Source organism: Bubalus kerabau, chromosome 2 (assembly GCF_029407905.1).
Source record: "Bubalus kerabau isolate K-KA32 ecotype Philippines breed swamp buffalo chromosome 2, PCC_UOA_SB_1v2, whole genome shotgun sequence".
Taxonomy (NCBI): Eukaryota; Metazoa; Chordata; class Mammalia; order Artiodactyla; family Bovidae; genus Bubalus; species Bubalus kerabau.
The window spans coordinates 76388843-76411128 of NC_073625.1; positions in this window are offsets into that span (position 1 = coordinate 76388843).

Consider the following 22286-nt stretch of genomic DNA (forward strand, 5'->3'; position numbering starts at 1 on the left):
AAAGCTCTTTGTATAGATAAAGACTAAGAAATGGACAATTCATAATAGCACTAGATATACACATTGTGTTACAAATTCAAGTGACTAATATTATAAACATGTGCAGGGAAGTGGTAGGTCTGGCCTTCAATTGAGCATGGAATATTTATTCTTAATTTATTCATATAACTGATATTTATAGATAATATTTGAAAAATTTTAGACACTGAGGATACATGAGTGGACCACATAACTTTGGTCCCCAACATATATAAAACTCAAAATTTGGTGAAGGGAATGAACATGTAATAGGTTATTATAATACAGTGTGATAAGCACTGGAATGGAAACCTTGATATGTTGGTATGAGAACACAAGAGAGGGAAATAATCCATACATTGCACATTAGGATGAAGTACATCTTTTTAATTTATTTTGATTTATTTTATTTTACTTATTTTCAAGCACAAATGTAACAGTACAGAAATTTTCTGTGCCAAGGACCAAAAAGCAAGAATTTATTTCATATTATTTGTTTTATATGGATAAAAAAATTAAAAAAATAACAGACAAATTAACAATTAGTCATATATTTAAAAAGTAATAAAATTCAATATATATGTTAAAGGAGAAATTATAATAGAATTACACACTATTCAGACCCAAGAAAGATGAAACCCTATATGACAAAACTTCTAGGATATAGATAAGGCAATATTTTAAAGGTAGTTTACAATCATTAATGAATACATTGTAAAGAAGAAAGACTGAAAGTAAGTTGTTCAACTCATTATATTAAAAAATTATAGAGTTGACTTGATGAAAGTAAAATAATGAAAGTTGGAGCAGAAATTGAGATAAAATGAAAAACAGGAGAAAATTAACAAAACCAAATAACATTTCACAGAGAAGTTTTTTTAAAGATAAAACTACAATCTTATTGGTACAGCAATATAGAAGGCAATAAATATGTATTATCAAAGTATGAAATAAAATAACATTGATAAATATTATATATTCCTAAAAGTATTCTAAAATTTCAATATATTTGAAAAATATTAAAATGTTGAACAATTGTAAGAAAAAAAAATGTAGATTCCAAAATTTTCTAAAGAGAATATCTGAATAAATCTATAATTAAAAAAACTCAATAATATGTAAAAAAAATCACCATACTTCTGCATTGGTAAATAACTAATCGATCAATTAGTCAGTCAATTCTAAATTGTTATGAGTTATCTACCAAATGTTCAAGGAAGAACATTTGTTTCCTATACTATATAACATTTTTTAAAGAATAGAAAACTTTGGTAAATCTATCTAGTTTATTTTAGGAAGCTAGTATGTAATTGATATTAATAACTTTTAAGTACATTATAAGAGCTGATTTAAAGGAAAATCTCAATATAAATACACGCAAAAACCCTAAAAAAATATTAAAAAGGCAAATTCAGCAATAGAAAAAAATTACATGAGATTCTAGAAAGTCTTATAAAGAGTAGCAAAAATCCTCCAGTAAACTTTATATATAAGGGTGAAACTACAAGTATTTCTATTTACAGTTAGAAATAACATAAGGGGTTTTGAGTTATTACACCTTCTATTCACTGTTGTACTTGATGTTCTGTTGAGCAGATTACAAAGAAATATGGTGCAAGGTTATAAAAATTGAAAAGAAATAAAATAATTATGTTTAACAATATACAGAAGAAAATCAGAGTTAATAAACACAAGTCTGCTAGATTCAAAGTTAGTATATAAAATGCAGTTATCTTCTCATAAGCAACAAATAGCTAAAAAATATAATTTTAATAAGATGCTTTTTACATTAGTAACAAGAATGTAAGGCATATAAGATCAGATATAACAAGACACAAAAAAATTATGAGTTAATAATGCAAAAAAAAGAAAACTTCCTTAAAAGAACTGGAAAATATAATATATGCAAATATGTGGTACACACATGAATGGAAATTTTCAATATTTTAAGATATCAATTCTCTCTGAATTAATAAATTCAAAGCTAGTCCAAACACAATCCTATCATCTTAAAATATTTGTAGTTTGAATGAAGATCCTAAAATAAAAATGAAGTATTGGGGGTTAAAAATACCTAAGAAAGTATTACGAATAATGTGGTTTATGAGCAAAACTAAATAGCAAGTTGAAGCTATATTAATTAAAATTGTTTATCTCACATAGACAAATATACCAGAAGAACAAAATAGAATGCCCCCAAACTGACACCAGAGTATACAGAGTCATTTGACATATGACAGAAGCAGCATTATAAACTAGTGAGGAAAAGATGAGTTTTTTGATAAATATCAGACATGTGGCTATGTCTTTTGAAAAATGAAATTACATCCCTAATTCATCCCTAAAACATATTCTAGATAGATTAAAGAGCTAAATACAAATGTTTAAAAGAAATACAAGTGTTTATACTTAATAAGAAACAATAAAAGTACTTTTAACTCATGGGATTGGGACTTATAAGCAAGACACACACATTCAGATATATCACTGCCTGTAAAAGACATGTTGCTAAATTTAATTACATTTTAATTGAAATAATAGCACAGAGGAAGTAAAGCATAAACAAAGTTTCAGAAGATCTGACAGCTTGCAAGTGCTATTATTCAGATTCAGTACAAGATAAACTGGACAATTAAAACACAAGCCAATTGGAAATGAACCAAGATTATTAAGAGGACATTATTTATAGAAAAGAAAAACATTGATAGGAATTATAGGTATATATGTATAAAAATGCTCAATGTCAATAGTCATCAGGAAAATGCAAATTACGTGTGTGAGATATTATAAGATAGGCTAAAATTGCAAATCTGACAAATATATATTTGAACGAGGATATGGGTGATACTGTATATTTGGTGATACCAGGTAATGCTGATGGGAGTAATACTTGGTATAAAAATATTGATATATGTTTTAACATTATCTAATAAAGATAAATATATGCATACCCAATAATGAAAATTTTTCTCTTGTCCTAGAGGAACTCAGAAATCTATATTTTCTGTTCCTTACTTGAATTTTTATCATGTTGCCTTATATGTGGAAGGCTTTGTTTACAAAGAAATAAATACATAACTTGGCATAGAAAAAGTATTTAATTGGTGATATATATCTTAAAGATTAAACAAAATTCATTGTTTTACTAAATGTGTCACTAACCTTTTTCTTCGAAGATGCAAAACACTGTCTTACTGAATAAGATTTTTATCCTCCCGTCTCACTAAACTTTGAAAACACTTTGATTCAAACAACTGTTATTATTTAGAAAGGATGTACTATATGGACTCAATCATTGTACCAATAAAATGATATGATAAAACCTTCTGATTAAATCCGCAATAGTAAGAACCTAACTCTACTGCTAAAAGAGAGATGTTATCAAAGGGAAAAAAAAGGCAAGTGAATTAGTGAATGTTTGAAGAGGAAAAAATATAAAAAGAAAACTAAATGAGATGCAATTACACAGGACATAAAGGGAATTGTAAGACATTGTTTTCATGGAGCAGGCTTGCAAGAGGTAGGAAAAAATAGGTAAAGCTAGTAACAGATGACACCTTCAAAATGCAAAGATTTCTAATGTTGATTATTTTAACTTGGTCCATTAAAAGCAATTTGAAATGGGGACCTGTAGAACAAGAAGGCAAAGAACCAATATGCAATGTGGAAATGAATGAGTTAGAGAAAGTACATTACAAAAATGTACAGATTCTGGGTATATTAAATATATTAGGCACTGACAATTTGAATAATGAAAAGAGCTAGTAGATGTTTCTTACCACTCATTGAGGATCAGCAAGATGTCTGAAAAGCCTTTATATATAGCTAAAATAAAAAACAGAAGTTCTACTTAAAGGGGAAATTTAATTATCTTTTGTGCTTGCAATTTAACTAACAAAATTTTTTCTAGTAGTTAAGGAAAGATGCACCATAGGATATTTTAAGATTAAATACTCTAGTCATACCATACTATGGCTTCAGAATATCCAAGAAAAACAATAAATGTAATCAGTCTTCATAATAACAGGAGTTTTGATTTTGTTGCACGTGACATATTTATCAATAGACTGGGAAAATGGACATTGTTCAGCTGAACTATTAGACAAAAATGCAGTTGTAGAATAAGTGTGGGTGGTTTATCTAAAACATCATTATCAATAGATCAGGGTGAGACTGGAAGTCATAATAAGAAATGCTCTACAGAGACTTGGCCCAGTTCTATTTAACATTTTCATTCATGACCTAGATAACAGCATGTAAAGTGTACTCTTTAAGGATAGGGTTAGCATACTAAACTCTTGTAAAATATTAGGAAAAAATGATCATAAAATTTTTTAAAAATAGTGTAAGTCAATATTTAACAAATACAAATTGGAAAATACTTTGTACTGATAATACCAGTAAAGTATTTACTTCCTGAATGTAATATAAGTTGAAAATATATTAACCCTATACTACTATTTATAAATCCCAGAAAGTGTGTTTGTTAGAATGCAAACATATATTAAGCCCTCTTAGACTCATCTCATATTCAGTTGAGGTTTCAACTTACTTAAAAGACATTTTGAAAAGCTGGAAGGACCAATATAAAACAAATGAAAAATTGTATTTACATGAAAAAAGTAATCCATTGGTGATAGCAAGAGAATTTGAAGCTAGAAATAAATAAGGGAGTATTTTAAGAAAATACAGATTATTTCCTATTACCATGAAAGTCAAAATATAATAGCATAGACTTAATTGGCAGTATTGATAAGAGAAGAGACCTGTAATTTAGCTATTAAAAATAAGAAGCTTTGACTAGCATTAGTTCAGTTTGTATCTGGGCTAGATTGGATCTTAGGTTTGCTTCCAACCCAGGAAAGCACTTGGAGATGAAAATTCTTTGTATTAATTGATTAATCCACTTCTCATGGTATATGTATGCTATGCTATGCTAAGTCACTTCAGTTATGTCCGACTCTGTGTGACCCCATAGATGGCAGCCCACCAGGCTCCCCCGTCCCTGGGATTCTTCAGGCATGAACACTGGAGTGGGTTGCCATTTCCTTCTCCAATGCATGAAAGTGAAGAGTGAAAGTGAAGTCGCTCAGTCATGTCCGACTCTTAGAGACCCCATGGACTGCAGCCTACCAGGCTCCTCCATCCATGGGATTTTCCAGGCAAGACTAACTGGAGGTGGGTGCCATTTCCTTCTCTGCATGGTATATGTAGGCTAGAAGAATTCCCAGATGGCCCCTCCCAATGACAGATTCCCTTGAATAATCCACTTCTCTGAAGTTTGTTCCTTCTAACCAAAAAAAAAAAAAGTGAAAGAATTATACAAATGTACTAAGGTTCCAAATCAATTGACCTGAATCAAAGCTGATATTAATCAAGTCAGATTATTTATGTTAAACAAAAGGTGATCTCTTTAAAAGAGTCTAGAAGTCAGAAACTCAGAATGACAGATTCTTCCACTGACTTTCAAGAAGACAGTGATCATGAGTTCTACAATTTCAAGGAAATGAACCTGCGATAACCTGAGGGAATTATGAACCTGATTTTTTCACATGCATCACTTGCTAACTCTCTCTATCTGCCACTTTCTTTTTGCCCCCTGGTTAAAAAATTCCCTGCCATGTAATTTTGTCAGCAATTTGTCACGAAAATAATGATTTGTCTACTCCTTTGCACTTTGGGACAGACACCTTAATCAGGATAAACTGCCACAAATTGGCACTCTTCACAGACTATCCATTGGAACATCTTTCTTAAATATTCACTATATATCTAGGCGGGGGGGGGGGGGCGCGGGGGGGGCAGGTAGTGGGCAACATGAGTGTCAGAAAGTTCTTTAAAAAATAATAAATTTCCATTTGAAAATAATATCCTTTAGTGGAAATAGAAACATTTTATATTTCCTCATCTATTGACAGAAATGGGCTATTGGCTCCAGCATACTCACTTACTGTAATAATATTTAAATATATAGTATTTGTGAAATCCTGAAAACAGTACTCTTTTTCCTTGTTATTTGTCTTTGTGGGCAGGTGCCCACTTGCTTGACTTATTACAGTGTGAGCAGTAGAATTGAATAATGATGAGAACACAGGCCCCAAACCAAAACTCGTATGTATTTTTCTCTAGTTCTATGAACTAGTTAGAAAGTTGTCCTTAATTTTCTTCCTTAGAAAAACCTGTTTTTTGTTGTTGTTCAGTCATTAAGTCATGTCCAGTTCTTTTGCAATCCCATGGACTATAGCCTGCCAGGCTCCTCTGCCCATGGGATTTTCCAGGCAAGAATACTGGAGTATATTGCCATTTCCTTCTCCAGGGGATCTTTCCAACCCAGGGATCAAACCCTCCACTCCTGCTGCTTCTCCTGCCTTGCAGGCAGATTCTTTACCACAAACCACTGGGGAAGCCTCAACCTATCTATATATTGGAAATAATAATAGTATAATCTTTTAAGGAAATTGCTAACTAAAGTAAGTAGCATGAATAAAGTGTGTTTATAGTAGTAGGGAGATTATAGAGATTGATCATAAGAAATTAATCCCTTTGATATCTAGGCTGACAACTTCTAACATCTGAAGTCAGCAAACTGGAAACTCAGGAGAGTGAATGGTATAGTTGTAGTCCAAAGGCCTTCAGGTTTAAGATTCAATAAGAGCTGATGGTCAGTTAAAGTCTAATGGTGGTTAAAAAAAAGGAAAACAAAACCAAAACAAAAAATTAAACTAATGATATCCCAGATTGGGTCAGTCAAGCAGGAGGAAAATTCTCCTTATGGGAGTAACTGCCTTTCTGTTCTTAAGTCTTCAACTGATTAAATCGGCTTGCCCATATTAGGGAGGGTAATGAACTTTATTCAGTCTACACTTTCAAATGTAACTGTCTGGAGAAGCAAGAGTGTTTTCCTTGAGTAGGTGTCAAATAAGTTGCAGTTTGAAGAATGGTTTTATGTTTGTAAATCAGCCTTGATGCATATAAAATGTCATTAAGGACATAAGAAACAGGTAGAAGATGTTATGTAGTCTATTTAGGGAAAACGAGATTGCTCTGTATGACTGTGGTAAAAGCTTTTCATTTTATGCAAAGGCATTTAAACTTTATCCTATATGCAAGTGGAGTGTTGAAGAAATTTAAAGTAGAGAAGTATCATAATTATGCATTTTAGAAACATCCCTCTGGCTGTGGGGTGGGAGAGTGGAGAATAAACTGGAAAGCATTTTAAAATTAAAGGCATATGAAATATTTTCTGAAGGACATTGTGGTATTTAACATAAGAAACATCAAGCAAAGATAATAATAATGGCAAAGAAGAAACAGAATTAAAATAAGCTGTCATGGAAGCATAAGAACTCAGGAAAAAAAAATAAATAAAGTTGCTCAGTCATGTCTGACTCTTTGCAATCCCATGATCTGTAGCCTCCCAGGCTCCTCTGTCCATGGAATTCTCCAGGCAGGAGTACTGGAGTGGGTTGCCATTTCCTTCTTCAGGGGATCTTTCTGACCCAGGGATTGAACCCATTTCTCCTGCATTGCAGGCTGATTCTTTACGGGTTGAGCCACCTAAGGGCTCAGACTCCTTTGCTAAAGGAAATTAATGAAATTCTGTCATCCTTGTTTTCAATTTGAGCAACCAAATTGATCATGGAATCTTGTACCCAAGTGAAGAATACAGGGGAGGGAAACATTTTTGGTGGTTAGATAACTAGTTCAATGATGGGCGCTTGAATTAAATGATCTTTAAGTAATTCACCATATTTGTCATTGTGATGGTGGATTAGGCTACTGAAGGAGAGAATATGAAATGGTAAGGGAGAAAGGTCAAGAGCAGAAATCCCAGGAGCACCAACTTTTATGTAATAGACTGTACAACAGAAATTCAAAAAGGATTCTGAGAAGAAGAGTTAAAAGCAGTAAGACACACATAAAAACAACATTATGAAGGGTGGAATGAAAGATCAGGGGAATCTATTTTCAGCCTTTTTCCTCTCCTCTCTCATCAGTGGGCTCTGTAAATCCATCATCTAGTTAATTCTGTCTCTGAACTCTCAGGCTAATTTTTCAGATTTTCTGCCCCATTTAAATTATTTTACTCAGTACTTATAATATTGGTAATGCTACATTGATAATACTGATAATAAAATGGGTAATATACTTTTACCAATTCCAGGTCAGGCAACAATTAACAACTTTTGATACAAAGTATGACATGGCAACAGATTCACTTTGTTAGCAATGTTAACATGCAGTTGAGTTCATCTGAATACTCTTTTTTTTTTTTTTTGGAAATAGAAAAAGTAACAAACAGGTAAAATTTAAGATTCTTGGATATTTGTGACTGATTGATCATTGCTAATTGTGGCATCCTACATCATTCTAAAGTGATGTAGCAGATGTATCTTGAGTCTCTAGAGAGTAAGAAAAGAAAATTAAAATAGTGCTAGCTTTTTTTTTTTTCTAATTACTTGAGACATATTGGAAATGGAACTGTTTTCTTTGCTTCTAAACATCTGTGACCTCCTTCAGTTTGTTAGCTTCATTTTGGAATTGTTTCTTTTATCTTAGTACTCACTCCTCCATGCTTCATCCTTTTGACTGCCCATTTTAGAAAACTCGTTTCCTAAAAGAATGTTTAGTTTGTAATGCATGACTTCAAAACAAAGTGAAGAAACTACAGTCCCAAAATGAATAGAATGAAGCATTTTCATTCTGGGAGCCACTTTTTCCTGTACGAGTATATATGTGTGTATGTATATATATATATATATATACATACACACACACACACACATACATATACATATTTTAAATAATAGAGACAGCTACATGAATTGAATTTTCTGGCTTTTTCTTTCAGGATGTTAAATAGATTTTTTTTTCCCATTAGAAAAGTAATTTGTATCTGGGATTAAAAACATAGTGATGACTTTGACATGTGTATATCAATCAGATCCCTCCATCTTAAATTAGACCATAGTTAGGGAGACATAAGCTTCCAGCTTTAAACTCTCCATCATTCTAGAATCCAGGAATGTCAGTGTTTGAAATCCTGGGATTTAAAATTGCCTTTTCATGGAGGATCTATGCATGGAGTGTAAACTCAGCAAGTTTGATGGTGAGCTGTGACTGTCATACACATTTGTTCTGATATACTTGTCCAGATCACATCGTTTTGGCATTCTGATTGCTTTAGTTTAGAACTTTGGTTGCTATGATACTGTTGCATAAGGGGATGTGGCCTTTAATCTATATTTAGTGCCAGAATTGTCATTAAAAAAGACACAGCTACGTATATGCTTTATAGTTCAATGTATAGTGTGTCAAAGAATAGGAATAATTTAGGGAAGAAAAAGAGAGACAGAGATGCTGTTGTTCCATACGAAGCAAAAGGTATTTCTGACAAATCTATATACCAGAGGACTTGGGAAGCTCAGTGACTTATATCCCTTGCTAAATACAGCAGACAAGCAGTTAACCATAATATCAGGAGACAATAGACAAAAGGACAAAGTTTTGACATTTGTTTTTTAGACAAAGTTCTTAAGTCTTTTTTTTTTTTTTTTTTTTAAGGATAATTTGATTCCCTCTGACTCAGAGTGAATCATAGGGATAGATATTGTTGAGGCATTGTAGCTTTCCCCTATAGCATACTTCATCAAAAGAAAACAGAGGAAGGTATCACTTAAAAACATTTAAAACAGAAACTACTGGTAAACTATTATGAAAATAGATAACAAACTCACAATTTATTCAGAATTTTAACAGTAAAGTCATTTCCTATGAATATACTTATGATTGAAAATATTCTTATACTAATTATTTTTAACTGAAGAACAAACAATAAAACTTGTTTGGCTCTATTACCTTATTAAGAGGAATAGCTATAGCAAAATTCTGAAAAGCACCAACTGGCCACATAATCTCTCATTTTCATAGAGAAGGTACCATTTTAATGTCATATAGTCAGTTTGAAACATGTAAAGTATCACATGTGAAATGAATCGCCAGTCTAGGTTTGATGCATGATACAGGGTGCTCGGGGCTGGTGCACTGGGATGATCTAGAGGAATGGGATGGGAGGAAGGTGGGAGGGGGGTTCAGGATGGGGAACACATGTACACCCATGGCGGATTCATGTCAATGTATGGCAAAACCAATACAATATTGTAAAGTAAATAAATAAATAAAACTAAAAAAAAGAAAAAATAATTATAGAGTAGTTAAAACAATAACCAATGCAAAAAGTAAATCATGTGATAAAGAATTAGAACAGAACTGCTAACACTGTTCATGAACCACACTTAGATTTGACTTTGACTTACAAATAAAGACATTTAAATAAAAAATTTTAGGCTTGATTCTAAGGTACACACAGACGTTTATAAGAAGTCTGGACCCAAATTAGAGTAAATAAAATCGAAGAGGTATATCATTGACAGAAGCCTTAATGTTTATTTTAGTATAAAATAATGAGACACACTCATATTCACTTTATTTGAAATACCAATCATAAGCTGTGGTGAAAATAGCATATGTTAATATACTATAGTATTTGTATTTTATTCAGAAAAATTGTAAGCAGTCTTTAATAGGAGACACAGAAGGTTCATATTATAATATATATTTCTGCTTCAAGAATTACTCTATATAAATAAAAACTATATGAAAATATGAGCTGCACTTAAAAATCAGCCACTTAATTGTAGAATAGCTAACAGAATATTTTGAACACAATATCTTATATCTGAAAGAATAATTTACAAAGTGATTTATGTAGGTGCTACAGAATTTATTGTTATGTTTATTATTTATCAGAAAAATATTGACAAACAACTAATCTCGAGAATATACAAGCAACTCCTACAGCTCAACTCCAGAAAAATAAATGACCCAATCAAAAAATGGGCCAAAGAACTAAATAGACATTTCTCCAAAGAAGACATACAGATGGCTAACAAACACATGAAAAGATGCTCAACATCACTCATTATCAGAGAAATGCAAATCAAAACCACTATGAGGTACCATTTCACACCAGTCAGAATGGCTGCGATCCAAAAGTCTACAAGTAATAAATGCTGGAGAGGGTGTGGAGAAAAGGGAACCCTCTTCCACTGTTGGTGGGAATGCAAACTAGTACAGCCACTATGGAGAACAGTGTGGAGATTCCTTAAAAAACTGGAAATAGACCTGCCTTATGATCCAGCAATCCCACTGCTGGGCATACACACTGAGGAAACCAGAAGGGAAAGAGACACGTGTACCCCAATGTTCATCGCAGCACTGTTTATAATAGCCAGGACATGGAAGCAACCTAGATGTCCATCAGCAGATGAATGGATAAGAAAGCTGTGGTACATATACACAATGGAGTATTATTCAGCCATTAAAAAGCATACATTTGAATCAGTTCTAATGAGGTGGATGAAACTGGAGCCTATTATACAGAGTGAAGTAAGCCAGAAAGAAAAACACCGATACAGTATACTAACGCATATATATGGAATTTAGAAAGATGGTAACAATAACCCTGTGTACGAGACAGCAAAAGAGACACTGATGTGTAGAACAGTCTTATGGACTCTGTGAGAGAGGGAGAGGGTGGGAAGATTTGGGAGAATGGCATTGAAACATGTAAAATACCATGTATGAAACGAGTTGCCAGTCCAGGTTCGATGCACAATACTGGATACTTGGGGCTGGTGCACTGGGACGACCCAGAGGGATGGAATGGGGAGGGAGGAGGGAGGAGGGTTCAGGATGGGGAACACATGTATACCTGTGGCGGATTCATTTTGATATTTGGTAAAACTAATACAGTTATGTAAAGTTTAAAAATAAAATTAAATTAAAAAAAATAAAAATATGATGGGTTTTCTTTATATGTATCCAATGATATGGAAGTTTTTTACATATTTCTAACAAATATGATTAATGAATAATTTACAACCCAGAACAATAGCATGCATATTTTGTTAGCTTTTGTAAAAAATAAAGTCCTCTAAACACATTTTCCAAGTATCTTTTTGACTTTTATATATGCCTAGTCTTCTAGAAAAATAAGAAGAAATATTAAATCTTAAAGTCTAATATAAGTCCATTATAATAATGTAAATACAGTGCTTTATGTCATTTCTAATTAAAACTACATTACCCATGTTGATAAATTCTTTTGGAAGTGAATCTGCCCTATCTAAATAAGAGTCATTAGTCAGTTAGACTAGTTTCCTTGTCAAATTAATGTTAATATAGTTTTCATCCTTAATTCTGACTTATATCCACCCTCAACCTCCATAGGAAGTGTCTAAGCACCTAATAGCTAGTCACACTCTATAACTATAGAATGTGAACTTGAAAATCCACATAATACTCCTTGTAGCAAAAAAAAAAAGAAAAAAAATTTAGAGATTGTATTCTATTGTATGTAGAGGAATTAAACTTTTTATTTAAATAACCTAAATTATATCTGTTTTGAAGAATATTCATCCATGTGTCATATCAGTAGAGTGAATTAAAATTTTTCTCTCAATTTTTGGTTTCTATTTAGGTATTAATAATCCTGACTAAATATATGAGGGCTTTCTTCTGCCTTCAAATCTTACTTTGAGACTAAAAAGTGAAATGATCATCACTTCCTATGCTTGGAAAAAAAAAAATGTTTCTCATCTTTCTTGAAATCTTTAGAGTTAACTTTTTAGGTCTGGGTTCATGATCTTGATTTTGAGAAACAATAGAATGAAACTGAATTTTAAAGATATTTTCAGAGTGATAAGCCTAATCTCTGGGATGATATGTTGACTGCAAGGCTCTAAGATAACCCATGATACTGTGTGCATAGCGACCTCTTAGTGGGCCATCACTGATCTAAAGTGAAGATGAATCTTACTCACATGATGCCACATTTCCCTGAAGAAAGAGAGCTTGGAAAATTAAGGGGGTAGCAGCATGGTATTTCAGTTCTTCTCCATTGTGTTTTGTTACTTTATTATTAAACGTGAACAATTTTTTTCTACTCTGTAATTTTAATGTCTAATGAATATGTTATAAATAACTTTATTCCTTCCTCTCCAGGTGTTTAATTATCACACAGCATAGGGGTCTTTTATACTGCCATTTTCCTTTTATACTTTATAATGATATTAACCTGCCAGGACAATTATTTTAGATATTTTCCCAAAAATATATGTAACTTATTTTAACTTAAAATTAGTCTTCCTCACAATTACCTACCTCCCCAACACAATCTGTCTTTAAAAATTTAGCGTAGGTGAAATCTACTGACATTTAAATTGTGATTAATGCTATTCGCACTCCAGGTTAGGGTTTTGTCCTTCTGCTTGTCAAAGTATGCCCTTACTGTTAAACTTGACTGGGATTCCTTACCCTGATTCACTTTACCTAATATAATTTTATTATAATACAGTGTGTGAAAGCAGTCTAGATCTCTGATATCATCCCCACGTATCATTTCCAAAGAATGTGGAATTGTTCTCACTGTTCTTCTTCTACAATAAACTTGTAAAAGTAGAAAACAACTGTAGATTTTTTCAAAAAATTTTTAATGCTTTCAAGTTTTTATTAGAGTATAATTGATTTAGAATGTTAGTTTCATTCTAACATTTGTACAGAAAGGGAATATATATATATATGAGTCACTCATTTTAAATTCTTTTCCCATATAGGTCATTGACTAAAGTTCCTTATTAGTTATCTATTTTAAATAATAAAAGGCTGCAGAATTTAGTTTAGCAGTTTAACATAAGAAAATGATGATAAATATTTCACAATTTTTCATAATGATAGGTATATTTTTCTTTAGTAACTGAGTTTTAAAAGTTCAGTCATGTATTGTTTCAGTCAGTTATTAAACTTAAAACTTTCATATTAAGTGCCAGGAAAGTCAATGGAACGTTTACTAGATCACTGAAACTTGAAATCTCTAACCCTCAATATTTGATTTTATTGAATTTTGTGATCTGAAAAATAAAAGGGAAATATAATCAAAACACATGGCTATGCAGTATATACTATATAAACAGAAGTTATCAATGTAGGCTTTTTAGAGTAATACTTGAGTGAAGATTTTACACTCCAGGGTGTTGTTATGTTCACTGGCTATAGGAACTTACACTAGATAATCTACAATATAGTCTATAGGAAATAGACTATAGAAAATATAGTCTTATTTTGTCTTATTTTTTCCCCTTGGGTTTTTATGACTTTTAAAAAGATCTTCCCAACCAAGATAATCACGATGGTATGATCACTCTCCTAGAGCCAGACATCCTGGAATGTGAAGTCAAGTGGGCCTTAGAAAGCACCACTATGAACAAAGCTGGTGGAGGTGATGGAATTCCAGTTGAGCTATTTCAAATCCTGAAAGATGATGCTGTGAAAGTGCTGCACTCAATATGCCAGCAAATTTGGAAAACTCAGCAGTGGCCACAGGACTGGAAAAGGTCCGTTTCCATTCCAATCCCGAAGAAAGGCAATGCCAAAGGATGCTCAAAATACCACACAATCGCACTCATCTCACATGCTAGTAAATTAATGCTCAAAATTCTCCAAGCCAGGCTTAAACAATACATAAACCATGAACTTCCAGATGTTCAAGCTGGTTTTAGAAAAGGCAGAGGAACCAGACATCAAATTGCCAACATCTGCTGGATCATGGAAAAAGCAAGAGAGTTCCAGATAAGCATCCATTTCTGCTTTATTGACTATGCCAAAGCCTTTGACTGTGTGGATCACAATAAACTGTGGAAAATTCTTCAAGAGATGGGAATACCAGACCACCTGACCTGCCTCTTGAGAAACCTATATGCAGGTCAGGAAGCAACAGTTAGAACTGGACATGGAACAACAGACTGTTTCCAAATAGGAAAAGGAGTACATCAAGGCTGTATATTGTCACCCTGCTTATTTAACTTATATTCAGAGTACATCATGAGAAACTCTGGGCTGGATGAAGCACAAGCTGGAATCAAGATTGCCAGGAGAAATATCAATAACCTCAGGTATGCAGATGACACCACCTTTATGGCAGAAAGTGAAGAGGAACTAAAAAGCCTCTTGATGAAAGTGAAAGTGGAGAGAGAAAAACTTGGCTTAAAGCTCGACATTCCGAAAACTAAGATCATGGCATCTGGTCCCATCACTTCATGGGAAATAGATGGGAAAACAGTGGAAACAGTGTCAGACTTTACTTTTGGGGGGCTCCAAAATCACCGCAGATGGTTACTGCAGCCATGAAATTAAAAGACACTTACTCCTTGGAAAAAAAGTTATGACCAACCTAGATAGTGTATTGAAAAGCAGAGCTATAACTTTGCCAACAAAGGTCCGTCTAGTCAAGGCTATGGTTTTTCCTGTGGTCATGTATGGATGTGAGAGTTGGACTGTAAAGAAAGCAGAGTGCTGAAGAATAATGGGTTTGAACTGTGGTGTTGGAGAAGACTCTTGAGAGTCTATTGGACTTCAAAGAGATCAAACCAGTCAATCCTAAAGGAAATCGACCCTGAATATTCATTGGAAGGACTGATGCTGAAGCTGAAACTCCAATACTTTGGCCACTTGATAGGAAGAACGGACTGATTGTAAAAGACCCTGATGCTGGGAAAGATTGAAGGCAGGAGGCAAAGGGGACAACAGAGGCTGAGATGGTTGGATGGAATCACTGACTCCATGGACGTGAATTTGAGCAAGCTCCGGGAGTTGGTGATGGACAGGAAAGACTGGTGTACTGCAGTCCGTGGGGTCGCAAACGGTAAGACACTACTGAGCAACTGAACGGGACTGAAAGAGTATGTAGAGAATACGTAGTACACTGTATGTCTAAGGCTCATGTGTAGTAAATAGTCACTAAATGTAGCTCGTAAAGCTGTCTCTAACATTTTATCTAGTTTTACTGGTGTAACAAAATGTTTGGCAAATTTAGAAACATTAATGGACAATCTTGACCTATATTAAGTTATTCTTTGTGGCTGTGTTAATATTAGCACCATAAAATACAAACAACAAAGAAGAACAAACAATACATTTTCATGTATGCAAAGAATTAAAGAAACATTTTGAAGCAGTTGTGAAAATATATAGCCATAAAGTGAAGTGACAGTCTCTCATCCGCATCGTACTCTTTGCGACCCCATGGACACTATAGTCCATGAAATTCTCCAGGCCAGAATACTGGAGTGGGTAACCTTTCCCTTCTCCGGGGCATCTTCCCAACCCATGGATGGAGCCCGGGTCTCCCACATTGCAGGTGGATTCTTTACCAGCTGAACCACAAGCGAAGCCCATTTAGGCAAAATGAAGAGTTTCTACCTGTATGTCTTATGTTTTGCTCTTGCCTAACCTCATTGTATGATTTAAGAATTTTAGTTTAAGCATATTTCATTTTGTTTGTGATCAGGGTCATGAACATAAGCATATCAATTCTAGGGACGTTATTCTGTATTCAAAAGGTATTTGCCACATAGGGCCTTTGCAAAAAGTTCATACATTATAGACATGATGAATATATGTATTTTTTTAACTTTAAGAAATTCTTGGTATAAAGTAATTTTTGGAATTTTCAAGGCTCTAGAATTGTTTTATTTTCACTGTTTCCCCAACTGTTAAAATTAAGTTCAGTTCAGTTCAGTCATTCAGTCGTGTTCAACTCTTTGTGTCCCCATGAACCGCAGCATGCCAGGCCTCCCTGTCCATCACCATCTCCTGGAGTTTACTCAAACTCATGTCCATTGAGTCAGTGATGCCATCCAACCATCTCATCCTCTGTCATCCTCCTCTTCTCCTGCCTTCGATCCTTCCCGGCATCAGGGTCTTTTCAAATGAGTCAGCTCTTCGCATCAGGTGGCCAAAGTATTGGAGTTTCAGTTTCAACATAAGTCCTTCCAATGAACATTTAGGACTGACCTCCTTTAGGATGGACTGGTTGGATCTCCTTGCAGTCCAAGGGACTCTCAAGAGTCTTCTCCAACACCACAGTTCAAAAGCATCATTTCTTTGGCACTCAGCTTTCTTTATAGTCCAACTCTCACATCCATATATGACTACTGCAAAAACCATAGCCTTGACTAGATGGACCTTTGTTGGCAAAGTAATGTCTCTGCTTTTTAATATGCTGTCTAGGCTGGTCATAACTTTCCTGCCAGGGAGTAAGCATCTTTTAATTTCATGGCTGCGGTCATCATCTGCAGTGATTTTGGAGCCCCCCAAAATAAAGTCAGCCACTGTTTCCACTGTTTCCCCATCTATTTGCCATGAAGTGATGGGACCAGGTGCCATGATCTTAGCTTTCTGAATGTTGAGCTTTAAGCCAACTTTTTCACACTTCTCTTTTGCTTTCATCAAGAGGCTCTTTAGTTCTTCACTTTCTGCCATAAGGGTGGTGTCATCTGCATATCTGAGGTTATTGATATTTCTCCCGGCAATCTTGATTCCAGCTTGTGCTTCATCCAGCCCAGAGTTTCTCATGATGTACTCTGCATATAAGTTAAATAAGCAGGGTGACAATATACAGCCTTGACGTACTCCTTTCCCAATTTAGAACCAGTCTGTTGTTCCATGTCCAGTTCTAACTGTTGCTTCCTGACCTGCATACAGATTCCCATTTCTTTCAGGATTTTCCACAGTTGATTGTGATCCACACAGTCAAAGGCTTTGGCATAGTCAATAAAGCAGAAACAGATGTTTTTCTGGAACTCTCTTGCTTTTTCCATGATCCAGCAGATGTTGGCAATTTGATGTCTGGTTCCTCTGCCTTTTCTAAAACCAGCTTGAGCATCTGGAAATTCATGTTTTATGTATTGTTTAAGCCTGGCTTGGAGAATTTTGAGCATTACTTTACTAGCATGTGAGATGAGTGCAATTGTGTGATAGTTTGAGCATTCCTTGGCATTGCCTTTCTTAGGGATTGGAATGGAAACGGACCTTTTCCAGTCCTGTGGCCATGATGAACTTTTCAAATTTGCTGGTGTGTTGAGTGCAGTGCTTTAACAGCATCATCTTCCAGGGTTTGAAATAGGTCTGCTGTTTTATTCCATTACCTCCACTAGTGTTGTTTGTATTTTGCTTTTTAAGGCCCACATGACTTCACATTGCAGGATGTCTGGCTCTAGGTTGGTGCCCACACCATTGTCATCATCTGGGTCGTGAAGGTCCCTTTTGTACCATTCTTCTGTGTATTCTTGCCACCTCTTCTTAATATCTTCTGCTTCTGTTAGGTCCCTACCATTTCTGTCCTTTATTGAGCCCACCTTTCATGAAATGTTCCCTTAGTATCTCTAATTTTCTTGAAGAGATCTCTAGTCTTTCCCAGTCTATTGTTTTCCTCTATTTCTGTGCACCGATCACTGAGAAAGGCTTTCTTATCTCTCCTTGCTGTGCTTTGGAACTCTGCATTTAAATGGGTATATCTTTCCTTTTCTCCTTTGCTTTTCACTTCTCTTCACAGCTATTTGTAAGACCTCCTCTGAGACCTAAAAGCAAGAGAGTGAGTTAAATGTAAATTTCTGAAAATTATAATGTTTCTGCTGAATCCTATTTACTTTCCTATTCCTATATCATGTCCTTGATATCATGGAAGCCTTCTGATTTATTCCTTCACCTCTGTCTCTCTAAATCTGTACCTGTGATGCCTTCATTGCAACTTGTGTCATATCCCAATCTTCCTTCACCTTCCAAAGCAAAGGTTCTACTGAGAGGAATCCATAGTCCACTTCAAGTCAGTATCACTTGAGGAAGTAGTGCTCAAAGGAAGGAAGGTACTTTGATTACCATGTTCTTTGTGCCACGGTGATTTCTTTACGTTAATGTTCTCATATTTGTTCCTAGCATTGGCCGAGTGGTGGTATATAGAAAAGGGAGCCAGTAATATTAATATATTCATGTCTGACTCTTTTGCAACCCCATGGACTGTTGCCTGCTTAGTCGAGTCTAAGCCTGTAGCACTCCCCACCCTTCCCAAGGCATCTCTCTCCATGGGATTTCCCAGGCAAGGATACTGAAAAGGATTGTCATTTCCTTCTTCAGGGGATCTTCCCAACCCAGGTATTGAACTCACATCTCCTAAGTCTCCTGCACTAGCAGGCAGATTCTTTACCACTGAGCCATATGGAAAGTCTATATATATATATACATTCACATGTGTATACTGCTGAGTATACACATATAATACTCATATATATGGAGATTCCCAGGTTCCTCAGTGGTAAAATATCAGTGAATCCTGTCTCCATCCCTTAATGAGGTATGTGGTATGTAACCCAATTAATGCAAGAAATGAAGGCAACTTGAATATTGATTTACATGTGCTCTTTATTTTATCTTTCTTTTCAAACTTAAACCTGGGATCAGCTTGTGTGAAACTTTGGAAACTACCACTAGCACTACTTACATGTAGCTTGCTAATCTCTTCATAAAGTGGATTCATTGATAAGTACATGAAAAGAGCGCCAATAATCAGACTCTTTCTATTTACTTTAGGTGGTGTTTTATAATTTACTTGAGTAAATTAGTTCTCAAATGATTGAAATTATTTCAAATTCTTTCAACATACACAAAATAAGTAGGGGACAAGACAGCCTGGGAAAGTGCTAGGTCACAGTGCAAAAAACAAATTAACATACTATACTGCTGATCTTTCACAAAGCACAGAATCTGCTTATTGGTTGCAAAGATTTAACTGTGTAAATGTGTGTGCACATGTGTGTGTGAGTATAAGCCTATTGATTGTATGTCCTTTAATTCTGATCCTGAAATACTATGTATTAACACTTTTTTTTTTTTTACTATGCAATTCACAATGTGATGGTGTCAAAACTGAATCAGGGAATAGCATAGCTCTTTAGCATCCTTTGTATCATGTACTTAAGTTGTATTTTGTATTATGTATACATAATCATGTATACAATAAATGATTAACTATAGTAGATTTTTCATGAAGGTAACAGTTCACTACTCTCTGATGACTCTTTCTGTTAAGCTTATGATAATATGATTCTTATTCTAGTCTCATGGAGGGAAAACTCTTTCCTTTGCCTAGCTTTAATTGTTTCTCAAAAAACACCAATACAGTACACTAACGCATATATATGGAATTTAGAAAGATGGTAATGACAACCCTGTATGCGAGACAGCCAAAGAGACACAGATGTATAGAACAGTCTTTTGGACTCTGTGGGAGAGGCGGGGGGATGATTTGGGAGACTGGCATTGAAGCATGTATAATATCACATAAGAAACAAATCTCCAGTCCAGGTTCGATGCAGGATATAGGAAGCTTGGGGCTTGTGTGCTGGGATGACCCAGAGGGATGGTATGGGGAGGGAGGTGGGAGGGGGGTTCATGATGGGGAACATGTGTACACCGGTGGCGGATGCATGTTGATGTATGGCAAAACCAATACAATATTGTAAAGTAAAAAAAAATAATAATTATAATGTTCTTTAACATGAAAAATTCCTTCAGCAGCCAATGCAAATGACTACTGTGACTAATAAAGTCCACTAAATTTCAGGAGGCACTGCTAAAACTTGAGCCCCAAATCTCTTGTCTGCATTCATATGTTGTCACAAGTAGTCATCTCTTATGTTATTTCAATGATGAAGCCTTTGTTGAACTGTAAATGAAGTCAGCTTATAACTTACCTTCACCCAGGTTTTCAAACTGTTGAAGTAATACATTTTACTAACACGTTCCTTGTATCTGGAAGTTCTACAATTTTAAGAAAACTGCATATCTATATAACCTACTAAATGTTCTGGTTTTCATGTGATTGATTTTATTGAGTAAATGATCCATTGCTGTCTTTTCATTGTTTTGCCTAAAATAATGGATGATAAATCAGACTCATTGCTTGGTGATTAACCTACAAATGGGTAACCTTGATGATAAAATAATCCTGACATATCTCATTACAATATAATGTAACATAATATAGCACAATAGTGTAATTAATATAATATGATAAAGTAGATATATTCTGTTCCACAAGATTTATGTAGTGTCTACCTAGTGCCAGACACCACCATGAGGAGCAAGAATAGAAATGAACAAAAAGTGTTTTGATACCTGTTATGTTGCTTACTATCTTTATTGATTTGGATAGTTTTCCTGAATTCTCTGAACCTCAGTTTTTTCTTTTATAAAATAACCGAATAATCCATACATTGAAGTGTGTGTATGTCTGTGTGTATGTGTCTCTGTGTGTAAAATTTAAAGGAAAAAACAAGCAAACTCATCGATAGCCCACAAGTCCTACATGGAGACTGGCTAATGACAGTCTGATGAGTTTGGGAATGGTTAGTACAAACTCCACCACATTCAGTTATCTCTACAGGAGAGTCAAGCATGTCAGCCATAGTAAATGTAACAGTAAAAATTAAAAATATTAAAGTAGCACAAGGAAGGGAAAAGGTTGAGGATGGCTTCACCAAGGAGATGCTGCTTAGCCAGAATTTAAAGAAGGGAAAGGAATTTAATAGAGAGATAAAGAAAAGCAAAATTGATTATTTTATATCAATAAAATGTGGCTAAAATACAGGGTGGTAGGAAGGAACCATCAGGATGTTTAGAATAAGGCGAATGTAATGTAAAGTTGGATTCTTTTTTTTTTTTTTTTTTTTTTTAACACCAGGGTCAGACAATCTCCTTACCCTATAGCTCTCAGAAAATTTTATGTACTCTTCAAAGCTCATTATTTACCCCTGTATTATTTATTGATGCCAGATACTACATGCTGGAACTAGAAAGAAGATATAATGTAAAATGCAAGCATATGTGCTAAGTCATTTCAGTTGTGTCCGACTCTGTGACCCCATGATCTGTAGCCTGCTAGGCTCCTCTGTCCATGGGATTCTTGAGGCAAGACTACTGGAGTGGGTTGCTGTGCCCCCCTCCAGGGATCAAACCACATCTCTTCACGTCTACCTGCATTGACAGAAAGGTTCTTTACCACTAGCACTTATTTAGGAAGGCCAATAAGTTAAAATATGATAAAGCAAATAACAATTCCCTGTCCTTAAGTCGAGTAAGAGAAAGAATTATAGCTATAACTAAAGAATACTGCAGTGGTTCTTTAATAGCTACATACAAGATACTACTACAGGGGTGACTTTCACATCTGCCTGTGATAGAATCCTTGTTACCAGATTAATCATCCCACCATGGCAAACTATAGAATCTACGTATAATATTGTTTCAAAAAATGACTATTTGAAGCCATCAGAAAATTTAAAAAAAGCCAAGAATTTGCTAGTCAAATACCAGAG